The 11,735-nt window shown below is 33.1% G+C and overlaps 1 non-coding gene across 1 annotated transcript; it reads right to left on the minus strand.

The window, feature by feature from the left end:
- Positions 1-3,945: 3,945 nt before the first annotated feature.
- Positions 3,946-4,049, minus strand: LOC148091338 (U6 spliceosomal RNA). Its single transcript, XR_015715830.1, has one exon. It is a non-coding gene; the product is annotated as a U6 spliceosomal RNA (small nuclear RNA).
- Positions 4,050-11,735: the final 7,686 nt, after the last annotated feature.

Genomic DNA, 11,735 nt, shown 5'->3' on the forward strand with positions numbered 1-11,735 from the left:
GAAAATCAGTGAGTTTTCTTTGATCCATGAGAGAACCAACATTGCTGGGCAAACTGCCAACCCAAATGTCATAAGACAGATCCATCTAGAGAGTTAATCTGCTATCTGATTACCTGGACTAATGCATGCTGGAATGGTAAACCAGTAAGACTACTTAACTGGTAATTCTGAAGACGGAAGATAGTGCTAATATTTAAGCTTACAACATAGGCTCCATGAGAGCAAGGACTAGGCTTGTCTTGCTCACTCCACACATTACATTAAGTGCCTACAATTATTTAAGTTCAAGGTAGATATGAACTAAATGAATGAATAGCTAAATGGAACAAAAACAACTTTTAGTACATTCCATGATTAAGATGGCTTAATATGTTAATACTTTTATTTTGCATTAAGAAAAAGAATGGTTTGGAAAAGAAAGGATGGGGAAATGGGGATGGGGGAGATATGTGGGGAAAGCTTTTTCTTCAATCACAAAATGAAAGGTGTTGCTTCACCCTCTTAAAACAGAAACCTTGAAGTCCAGATGCAATGTTGGTGTGAATTAGGCCTCAATTTGTAAAGAAACAAAGCTGTTTGGTTCTTGTTTCCAAAGGACCCCTAGCAAGCGCACACATGAGAAGTCAGAGCCCACTGAATGTGACTGCTATCATCCAGAGAGCTATTTATTGCCTCACCTACAACAAAAGTATTTCATAAAGAAAAGTGATGTTAGCCCTGAAAGGTGTGGCTCAGTTGGTTGAGTCTCATCCAGCTCACCCACAAGTTACTGCTTTGATTCCCTGTCGGGTCACTTGCCAGGGTCACTGGTGATCCCTGTAGGGGATGCAGGAGGCCGTGGATTCATGTTGCACTCTCACAATGTTGTTTCTTGCTCTGCCTTCCTCTCTTTACAATGTCAATAAACTATTCTTAAAAAAAAAAAAAAAAAGAAAAAAGAAAGGAAAGAAAAGAAGTGCCATTAAATTCAGATTTCTAACTCTGTGGGGCATAGGCATATTGGAGATAAATATTTCACTTTGGGAAATCCTACTGATGATTGCAATGTGGCTGTTTCCATGAAGAGAAACTTGCGTCTACTCTCTCTACTATCACCATGTCTGGATCTAAGTAACCATGACAGCATCCATTCATCCTCAAAGTGTTTAAGAGGATTTGAGATTAGGGTTGAGGAGACACCCAGATGTTATTCTCAGAGAAGTCAGAATTACATAAGGAAGAAAATAAGACATATTTATAAGAGAGGCTGTTTTTGGTGAAATTCAACCAATTTTGTATTCATAAGAGGTAATATTTTAGTATATATTGCTGGACAATTTTCAACAAACTCTTCTGCTTAAAACCAATACTCTAAAAGTTAGAGAGCAGTCAATATTTATTGACTTTCAGGAATCACAGCTATGATATTAGATCTAACATGAGTTCATGGAGGTACTGAGGAAAACAATTTTAATAGTGAGCAAAATAATCCCAGTGTTCAGGTAACAAGGAGAATATTTAAGTATTTTGCATACCCTGGACACACCAGAAATTTCAATAAGAGCTGTACTCAAATAAAATAATAATTCAGTGGCTCAAAATGTAACATTTTACTTTGAATGTTGGACTTTTACTCCATGCATGATTTTGTAATACTTAAATTTAGGTAGTAAAGATATTACATTGTCAACAAGAAACAATCAGTGTGTTATGTGCTATATTTTCCTTCTGCATTCTAAAGTATGGTCATAGTATCCAGTGGTCAGCAGTCATTTAAAAAGCACAATTCGCGAACTCGTAGAAATGCACATATTCCACCCTGGGCCACTGACTGTGTAATTAGACATGATTGTCATAGAAACACTGATAAGATTTGCATATAAATTGATAATTGGTGAATTCTTAATTTTCAATTGGTTATATTTTATTTTTTTCTGAGCAAAGGAATATGGTGAGGGAAAGTCATATTTTAAGGCAGATGTTACATACTTTTTCAGAAAAACAAATTTACATAATCTTGCTCCTGAAATTTATATAGTACAATCTCATATTAAACGAGAAAAACTTTGAACACCACTGAAATACAGACAGAAGATAAATGTCCACATTCAAAATAACTATTACTGACATATATCATCTATGAGTTTAATATTTATTCAGTCGTAAGAAGATCATACATACAAATCTAAAATCATTTGTGTACTTAAAGTTCTCAGATCTTTCACTAGTTGTTATATATATATTTGTATATTTCTTGCTGTAAGGTAGTAAGTTAGGGACAGTTTCATTGACCACAGGTAAAAACCAGAGGATCAACTCTAAAAACACATTCTAGTAGTTATTTGAAAACATAACTTCGTATAGAGAGATTGATGGTTTCCACTATTTACACATTTTGATAGCCAGATACAGTACTTTTCTTATAGGATTTCTGTGAGGTAGTTTAATCTCCCAGATCTTAAAAGTTAAAAACTTTGAAAATACATAAATATGCCTTCCCTGTACTATAGATTTTAAAAAACTTAAAGTAACTTGTAAAAAAGCTGGAGACCCACAGTTCAAAGCACCTTATATTAGCATCTGAACTCTGCTGAACAATAAAGGCAACACAACAGAAAGATGAACTTTCGCATCAATGCAATGTATTTTAGCATACCACATTTTTAAAAACTTATATTTATTGTTGACAGTATTACGGATGTCCCCCTTTTTATCCCCATTGTTCCCCTCCCCCGGCACCCCCCCCCCCCCTGCACAGGCCTTCTCCACACTATTGTCTGTGTCCATGGGTTATGCATGTATGCATATAAGTAATTTGATTAATCTCTCCCCACCCACCCTTGCCTTCCCTCTGAGATTCCTCATTCTGTCTCTGGATCTATTTTGTTTATCGGTTTATTTTGTTCATTAGATTCCATATATGAGTGAGATCATGGAGACTTGTCTTTCTCTGACTGATTTATTGCACTTAGCATACTCCTCTCCAGGACCATACACACTGTCCCAAAGGGTAAGAGATCCTTCTTTTTTTTTTTTTTAATATATCTTTATTGATTTCAGAGAGGGGAATGGAGGGGGAGAGAGAGAGATAGAAACATCAATGATGAGAGAGTCATTGATCGGCTCCGGCCCGCAGCCTGGGCATGTGCCCTGACAGGGAATCAAACCCGATCGCCTGGATCCTAGGTCGACGCTCAACCGCTGAGGCATGCCCGGCCAGGGGAGATCCTTCTTTTTTACAGCTGTGTAGTATTCCATGGTGTGAATGTAAAAAGCATACCACATTTTTAAACTTAATATTTTCCCTAAGAAGAACATGGTAGTACATATGGAATTATTTTCATGCTGCAAAAGCTAGAAGTCCCTATCAATGGCACATGAAGATTTACTGAGTATCAATAACTAGACATCAAGTTTGAAATCCTTCCACTAGACATTCACTTTGGTATACAGAAGTTCTTCTTAGAAAATACATATTCCCATGCCTCAAGGTATTAGATACGCTAAAATTGGACTGGTTACCAATATATTAAAAAGAATTTTTCAGGTATATGTTTAATTAAAGATTCAGTTTTCTCTAAAAACTGAGGGGAAAATGTTTTTTAAAACCATATATAGCTATCATAGTATTTTCTAGCTAAAATGAACCATTTAAATCAGTTGTACCATTTATATTTCTCTCATTTATAATACAGTTTCAGTTCTGTGGCAAACATTTAAAAATCAATAATAAATGCAATGAAATGTATAACTTTATGGACTGTCTTTTTAATTATTAAATTTGAAATGTTACATTTTGTAAATTTAAAGAGTACAGCAAGTTACTATGATATATATTGTTATATGATTGCCATTGAAGCAATATTTATCATATTGTATTATTGTAGTACAGTGCTGTCTATATTTATTGTACTGTGTGTTGGATCTCTATGACTTATTTACTAGTTGAAAATACAAGAAATACAGGAAAATACAGAGCTCTTCATGAATTTACATGTCACGTTTGTGCAGAGGTCATGCTAATCTCTGTATTATTCCAATTTTAGTAAATGTGCTGCCAAAATGAGCACTTGATATACTGTTTTGAATTATTGTAAATATAGTAAACTTTAATTATTATAAATGTCTGCTCCATGAGCTGCTAAAATGTTAAAAGTCAAGGTAGTAGGTTGTGATAACTGGTGCAAAAATATAAATTATTCATTGTTCCTTAATTCAGAAACATTCAAGTAACGAGAAAACCATAAGAATTTTTGTAGAATGCAGAGGGGATATTTTGTTGAAAGAAAACCAATAATAACATGTTCTTGGTACAAGATTATTTTTTGAAAGTATTCACTCTGTATCCATTACTTAAAAGGGCAAAGTAACATTCCCTGCTCTTTGATTCTGGGCCTGACCATATAACTTGTTTCTCTGAAAATGGCCTCCTATCAGAATTTATTTATCAACTTATACTGTTTCCCAGAACAGAGCCTTTTTATCATTTTGTAACTGAGAGATTATACCTGTGTCATAAGTATCTGTGTGTTCATCATGTATCGACCACTGGAGGACGCCTGTGAAGTGTGGCTTGTGGCATACTTACCTCACTATTCTGTTTTTAGAAGCTAGATATTGCTTATTATGCATATTCCATAGATAATTTTATGATGAAGAAACATGTTTATTAAATAATGTGTTTGGGAATCCTAATCAAAAATAAAAACCTATTATTGCTTTAATAGAGGGATAGGGTGAGGAAATAAATCATTTATTATTAGAACAAGTTTAGGTGTAACTTACACACATTACAAACTAGTCTTGGAATCATTGGCTTGCAGGCTTGAGGGCTCCTTAGTTGTTTTTTGGCTTGCCATCAACATCAAGTATTTTCTTTTTAATATGATTAGAAAAACCTCTACTCTAAGAACTGATATTAAGGAGATGCCTTCTTCAATTTCTTTAACATTAATAGAAGAGTATTTGCTTGATGTACGGATGCTCTTACCCTAGTGAACAAAACTGAGTAATTTAGAGCTAGAATATTAAAATAGCTTTAACTGATTTTTTTTTCCACCACAACCCTGAATCCACAAGGAATCTTGGTGCATTCTAACTATACCTAAATGGACAATGGTATTTAGAACCCAAGATCTGGGTTCTGGGTGTGCTTTTTACTACTGAGGTGCCATTGCTTTTTGCTCTTCTCAATGCACAGAGCTAGGGAATATAAGTATGTATAATCATGAAAATAAACATATCTATATTTATGTATCTAATTATTTATATATATTCAATGTATTTTGTGAATGACATAAATGCATATACCATAATTGCACTAATAAGTTAAACTTCAATCCAATACCACAGATCATTTTTTTAAATGTTTTTATTGATTTCAGAGAGAGGAAGGGAGAGGGAAAGAGAGAGAGAAACATTAATAATGAGAAAGAGCCATCTCTCTTGATCAGCCACCCCCTTACCAGGGATTGAACTGTGACCTCCTGGTTCATAGGTCAAAGTTCAACCACTGAGCCATGCCCGCAGGCACCACAGACAAATTTAAACTGCCTCTTTTGTATTTATAAATTATTTCTCCAACAGTAAGAAACATGATTCTTATTAGCTGCTATATATTTATTCTCTTGATTATTACAATATACATACAAAGCAGTTTTAGAATTGCTACCCAGATCTCTGCATGAGACATACTTGTTATATATATATATAACAATATCTAGTCAAGGTACTTTTTTCTGAAGTTACTTAAAACAGTTCTTTTCTTTGCACCCATCAGCGTGTTCATAGAGTTTGTATTCCATTTTTAATTTTCCCACATCCTGGCTGATTTTGATTGTTGATTTGTCTTTGAAGTATGTGAAATATTACTATGATTCTAGCAGTTTGAATATATAAGAGATAATGAGAGATGTCACTCCCTCCTACTCTCTTCTATGTTGTTAACAATGCTGCTTTAGTTTCTGGTTTATCTTTTTTTCAATACCAAAAAAGTCATGGTCAGAAAAAGATGCAGGCTTGTTACAAAACACATGTGTTAAACTGAAATTACAATTAGCTATTTGGGCAACAAAATAAATACAATAGTACCGGATTATAACCCAGAGAATCAAAATAATAGTGAATCCATAAATATGTAAGTAAATACTTATCTTAACATATTTTAATCACAGAGGAAAGACAATGTTACTGTGGAGAAACCAGGAAGGTCAACATTACCAGTAGTAAGACAGCAGATTATGAATCCTGTGATGTGATGCTTTAAGAACTCATCATCAGTTTTGTGATATTTTTGACAAAAATACTTAACCTCAGTCTAGTCATGAAGATGTCTCAGACTCAACCAACTTACATTTAGACAAAGTAAATTATTCTTTGAAAGTGTCAAGGTCAAGAAAGACAAGGAAAGTCTAAGAAACTTACAGACTAAAAGAGACAAAGGAGAAATAAAAACTAAATGTAATGTGGGTTCCTGGATTTGGTCTTGGAACAAAAAGAGAAAATTATTGGAAAAACTGGTAAAATTTGAATAAAGTCTTATGTGTAGTAATGTAAAAACATAATTTCTTGGTTCCAACAATTTCATTATGGTTATATAAAATGGAAATATTAGAAAAAGCTAGAGGAGGGATATATAAACACTCTTTGTACAATCGTTCAACTATCCTTTAAGTCTAAAGTTAGTTCAAAAAATTTAAAAATATCCCTAATTGTCTGGGATTCAATTATTTCTATTAACAATTATCAAAACTGTGAGTAAGTTTAAATACCTTTCACGCCAATTTGGAGTGATCTCCTGATTCCAAGTTCAACAATCTTTCTTTTTAATACTCTGTGTTCTTCCAAATCTTCTAGGGATATTTTTACTCAAAATACAATTGATGTGGTAATGCATTGATCCTGAAGTCTATTGTTAGGCATTATAAAATGTGAAACTCATTTTTTTAAAAAGCCTCATCTGCCCTATTCCTGACTCCTCTAAAATAATCCATAAACTCATCCACCTAATTTTGTGGCATTCAATTAGTTACTCTCTATAAAAGAGATGAGAAACCCAAGATTTATTTTTGAGAAGGCAGTAGGCTGTCTTTTGTTTATAGATCTTAGAACTGGAAAACAGACAAAAAGCATTTAGAATACTTTTATATTATTTTTCTATTCTAAGCTTGTTCTTAAACTTGGTTGCTTCAAATTATTTCTGCAGTTTTATAATACCCTTTGTAATTCTCTGGGGGCATTAAAAAGTAATTATTAATGAGACAATATATCTTTTAAAATCTAATCAATAGAGAACAAATAGCAATTAACAGTGCATACAATAATATTTCCCCTTGATATCCAAAGTCAGTGTTGTGATTCTTTAAACCATAGTTAAAATCATACTTTCGAATGCTAAATTATTAAATAGCACTATCAGGAATTATTGGATATTCTCATTTATCTTGCTCTTTGATGTGGCTGCATTTTCCAGGGCCACCTTATCTGACTGGTAGATTGTTATTGTAATACCACAGCACCTGTTAAGACATGTAGAAAATTAAGCTCACACAGTTACATGCTGAATTTTATAGATGGCTCTATAGTGATATTGCTACTGCTATTGAATTATTGAAGTTTTATAGCAGTTAATGAAAATAATACTATATAACTGTGTTATATAGATATTAATAAGCGCTAAAAATGAAACATTGTTATATGGGGATTTATCAGTAAAATACACATTTTATTCAATTAAAATTCTCAGCCTGGAGATCTTAGGTTAAAATTCCAAGTTTACATAATTTTCCTGAATCTTGCTCTAAAATAGCTCTAATGTCATCATTTAAGTAATTGATGTTGCATGAACTTTATTCCCATTTTGATTAGCTAATTTGAGAAGGTTATAATTGTCATTTTAATGTCAAACTTAAAGTGAAGTTACTTCTAAGAAAGATCCTGGACAGAAACACATAAAAAATCCATTTAAACGGCACATTGCTTTAAAGATCCCGTGGAGCAGAACTCAGCTGGAGCTGCTGGGGATGCAGATCCTGAGGACATCCTTATTAGTCTGCCCACCAAGTGGACCGTGCGTGTTGTGAACTCTGTGGGTTAGCAATACCCAATAATTTAAAGCTTCTAGAAAGCCACCCCAGATGCTAAAAATGTGATCACCTACCCTTTGCTGGAATTTGAAAGAAAAGGAGCCAGTAGGAAGTTGGTGAAATGCACTTGAAAGACTATACTTCCAGGGATCATTTCTACAGTTTGTGAAATGCACTTGAGGCTCTCCAAAGTGATATATAAACTTGTCATGTGGTTTTTAATTGTCAAGTTTAGTTAAACATGAATCTTTAGTCTGTGAGAAGTTTTCCCTTTTTGGGATGGTAGGGATGAGGGTCATAATATATATTTGATTGTATAATATGAGTGCTTATAATATTTGGTCTCTAGATGTAAGAAAGTAGAGAAGGATTTCCTGCCCAAACTAAAACTTGTCCTCAAATTCATCTTCATCCTTTCTCCCTGAGTTAAGGAGTGTTATTAGTATTTTAATGGTTCCACTTCCACTAATTTTTAAAAAATATATCTTTATAGGTTTCAGAGAGAGGGAGAGAGAGAGGAACATCAATGATGAGAGTCATTAATCGGCTGCCTCCTGCGCGCCCTCCACTGGGGATGGAGCCCGCAACCCGGGCAGGTGCCCTGACCAGGAATCAAACCCCAGTCTCCTGGATCCTAGGTCGACGCTCAACTGATGAGCCACACTGGCAGAGCTCCACTAATTTCTTAGATAGATTAAAGAGAGATGGCAGGACAGGGTAAGAAGATCTAGGATTGGCCAGTTTGAATAATTTCAGAGGTCTCTAGTACCTGCCTCTAGTGGGGACAGAGGAAGAGTAACCCCGAGTGTGGGAGCCCTAAAGTGTAGGTGGTTGGGGTGTGGGCTCCGAATTGATTGGTTTGCAGATGGAAGTCAGGCACACAGGCAAGTCTTTTACTCTAAAAAATTAACCAACCCCGGAGTGGCAGTTCCTCTAGTGCCAGCTAGGCCCCAGATGTGAGAGCATCAAAATTACAGAAAATAAAAAGATATGCCCAATATGCTGTCATAATTCTTTTTAAAAATCTACAAATTTTTATTCATTATTTTTTATTCACTGCATCATTATTTATCAATTCAAGAACTTACTCAAGTGGTATTAGGCACGTTTTTCCTTTCAGAACTCCTGTTGACTTGTTCCTATGAGATTTTACCAGTTAAAACATTCAGTGAACCCGCTTTTTACTGAATCTCTCTGACTGGCAAACAGGCATTCACATCTGTTTGTAGCTCCCTGGGTACATTTAGACCCTACATAGTAATAAGTTGGGAACAGTAGAAAATCATCTCATTAGAGTTTAGGAATAACAAAGCTTATATTATCTTGAACAACGTAAGGTTTTTTATTTAGGTTTGTTTTACATACTCTGGATGTCAGCTATGTTAATGGCGTATTCAAATTCACCTTTGCTGTGGTTGCTGCTGGCTAGTTTGCATGTCTTAAATTATGTTTGCATTTGGAATCTTTTCAACCATACATTTCACATTTTGTTCTCTCACCGGTTATGTTTGTTCCTTGCTTACTCTTTGATTCCTATGAAACTATTGCTACTTAAGAAAATGAGGGCTTCAATGATCATGTTTTGCAAACATTTCTTTTGGTTTGCTAGATTTTTTTTTGTTAATAGCAGTTTTATAAAATATTTTTAATAAATAGTTATAAAAATCTTATAGCTTCTAATTATTCAGCCTTTACTTTATGGTCTCCTGGTTTTATGCCAAGCTTACAAAGGCCATCTGTACTTCAAGTTTTAAACTTATTGAGCAAGCTTTCTTCTAATAGTTTATGTTTCCTGTTATATTTTCAATATAAATCTTTTAGCTGCCTGGAATTTATGTTGGTATTGAAATTTCATCTTAATCACCTAGGAAAAACCTAGTACATCTTTGGGACCATATTTAGACTCTTCTCTCTACTGAAAAACTCTTTTTTTTTTGTCTATAATAATAAATGTTTTAGTCACTGGTACCTGGCCAGCCCATTTTTACTCTTATTTTCTTTTATCCCAACTATTTCCTGATTCTTCTTATGTGCTTAATTTCCAGGCAATATTTCGTATAATTTTGTAAATTTCCACGGAAAAAAGAAAAGGTTATTTTAATTGAAATTAAGTCTAAAATATTAGTGATTTTAGGAGAATTAATAGTCATAAATGTTTATTACTTTAAGCGGTAAACATTGCTTAAAAATTGCTGTTCAATTCTGATGGAAAGTGGTAAGACGTCCCCACCAATGACCTCCATCCTCTGGTATTTACATACTTTGTAGTTTCCTCTCCTTTACGGTAGGTGGGACCTATGACTTGTTTCTGACTAATAGCACATTTCACAGGTAATGGAATGGCTTTTCCATTATTATGCTTCGTAAGATTATAATTTCCATCTTCCCCAGTCAAGCCTTGAAATGAGACTGCAACCCACAAAGAAATCTCATTTACCGGAAATATATAGGTATGTAATATACTAATGAATTTAATAAGCTAATACTTCTAGTTTTTATATAGACATTTTCCAGTTAAACCAATTGTCAATTTTCAGTCTTTTAAAAAAATCTTTCTTAGATTTAGTATTAATGCCACATTAGTTAATTTGCAAAATAAATAGGAAAGTTTTCTTCCTTTTTTATAATATTAAACATTATATATTATTTCCTTCATTACAACTTGAAAAAAGTCATAAAATTTCCTCAAAGAAACCCCATCAGAAGCAAATGCAATAAGTCATGTAAACCTCTTTAGTCAGAGCTTAGAATGTTAGGCATTCAGTAAATGTTAGTTTTATTGATGATATTACTCTGACAGTTTGCCAGTTTCTTCCAAGGTATTTAAGTGGTTAAGTTTTCCATCACATAATGATATTTTAAAAATTTGTATTTTATATTTTACTACTTCAAATTTTTGCAAGAGTTTTACAAAGTACTCTTTGACCCAGTTTACATATGTTAAGACTTTTCTAATTATTTCAGTCCATATATAGTTATTTCTGTCTTCCTTTTTTAGAATATATTATTTTTAGATAGAATAGTTTCTCATATATATTTATCATTCAACTCATTCCCTATTACCTAAATCCCTTTTTCTGCTTTTATATTGTGTCTAAATTCTGAAAGTATATGATTGATTCAATTTTATTTTGTCTTTAACATTGAAACAGGTTAATACTGATTTTTTCACTAAGTACAATTTTGAATATCCATAAGTTTAGATATGTATTTTTATATAAAAACATTTTTCTAGATATTTATCAACTTTGGTTGTAATTTCCATTTTTCTCACTAAAATTATTTTCCATTGATTTTTTCTATTTTTTAAAAATTTTCTCTCATTTTTTTAGTACATTTAAAATAGTTAAAGTATGTGGACTCCATTATTTCACATTTATTGAACTTTTATTGATATTTCCTTTGCATAATAACATACAGCCAAAAATTTTAAATGTTCCATGAGAATTTGTAGGGAGTTTTGTCTTTTCAGAACACAGATTCAGTATATTTTGTAAACCTACACTGTTAAACCTCATTTAATTCTTCAACATCTTTCTCTTACTTTCAGGTACATTCTTTAACACAAACTTATAGAAGAAAGTTAGTTTCTATTTCTATGGACTTTGCTTTTGTATTTCCTATACAATAATAATTTAGTTTTTAAGGGCTCATGGGATTTTAATCCTCATT

The sequence above is a fragment of the Miniopterus natalensis genome, chromosome 16 (genome assembly GCF_054644295.1).
Source record: "Miniopterus natalensis isolate mMinNat1 chromosome 16, mMinNat1.hap1, whole genome shotgun sequence".
Lineage (NCBI taxonomy): Eukaryota > Metazoa > Chordata > Mammalia > Chiroptera > Miniopteridae > Miniopterus > Miniopterus natalensis.